Source organism: Mastomys coucha, unplaced genomic scaffold (assembly GCF_008632895.1).
Source record: "Mastomys coucha isolate ucsf_1 unplaced genomic scaffold, UCSF_Mcou_1 pScaffold16, whole genome shotgun sequence".
NCBI lineage: Eukaryota > Metazoa > Chordata > Mammalia > Rodentia > Muridae > Mastomys > Mastomys coucha.
In genome coordinates this window covers 85,928,136-85,929,505 of record NW_022196898.1, presented here as the reverse complement: position 1 = coordinate 85,929,505, position 1,370 = coordinate 85,928,136, and positions in this window count along the sequence as shown.

Here is a 1,370-nt window from a genome sequence, read left to right as displayed (position 1 = left end):
CAACCAAGGACTATACATGGTGGGACTGATTGTTCTGGCAGCATGTATACAGTAGAGGATTGCAAAGTTGATCATCACTGGGAGGAGAGGCCCTTGGCCCTGTGAAGGTTCTGTGCCCCAGTATAGGGGAATGCCAGGGCCAATAAGTAGGAGAGGGTGGGGTGGCAAGCATGAGGAGGGGGGAGGCAACAGAGGTTTGTTCTTGCTGTTTTTGTTTGTTTGTTTTTTGGGGGGAAACTGGGAAAGGAGAAATCATATGACATGTAAATAAAGAAAATATCTAATAAAAAAAGAAAGTTAATCACCAAAGATAATAAATTCCGGCCCCACACAAACTGAATATATATATATTCATATATATATACATATATATATGAATATATACATGTTGTCTTTAGTGGAGTGAAAAGGATCAGAGGGCAAAACAAAAACCCCAAGTCTTACAGCCAAGAGCCGTGGACAGCTACTCCCAGAACAGGGCCTATTTGAATCCCGATTACAGTACTTCCAGAATTTGTCTGGTTGGACTTAGAACTGCCTCCTGCTCCCATTCAACATAAGGAAATCCGTAGGCCATCCAACATAAGTCCATCATTTTGGGTCAGAAGTGGGAGGTACAGACGATGTCTCTTTAGTCACAGATCTTCAGGTGCCAAGGGATTGATACCCTGGAGGAACCACACCTGGGGTCCTCACCTGCCTCAGGACCCAGCTCAGATTATGGGATTCTGGAGTAAGCCCCAAGAGGATGGGGATATTCTGCACGGGGACAGCAAGCCCTGGGGACCAGAGGACATGCTGTCATACTGTAAGAACCAACATGCATATAAAAGCGATCTATGCCACCAAAAGGGGGCACTGTTAACACAGCATTGTCTCTGTAGTAGACTTACAGCTTCCACTGAGGGGGTCAGATTAATCCCTATGGGAGAAGCCACTGCCTTGTCCTGAGGCCACTCAAACAGTACTGCGGAGAGGCACAGGTGGAGAGGCACAGGTGGGGGAGGATAGAAACATCCCCCAGTAACCTACACTAACTCACCAAGCCTGTTATGAAGCTGACCCTCCATCCATGGTCAAACCTTCTGATGGCGCCAGCCGTGGTCAACGTCCTGACTGGAAGATTATGGTAGATTCAGAGGTACAGCCATGTAGCCAAACTGCTCCTGACTTCTTAACCCACAAAAATTAGAGAATAAATGCTTATTGTCTTAAACCATTAAGTTTCAGAATAAACTGGGTTTTTTTTTTTAAAGATTTCTTTATTTAATTTATATATATGAATATACTGTCTTTATCTTCAGGATTCCCATTACAGATGGTTGTGAGCCACCATGTGGTTGCTGGGAATTGAACTCAGGACCTCTGGA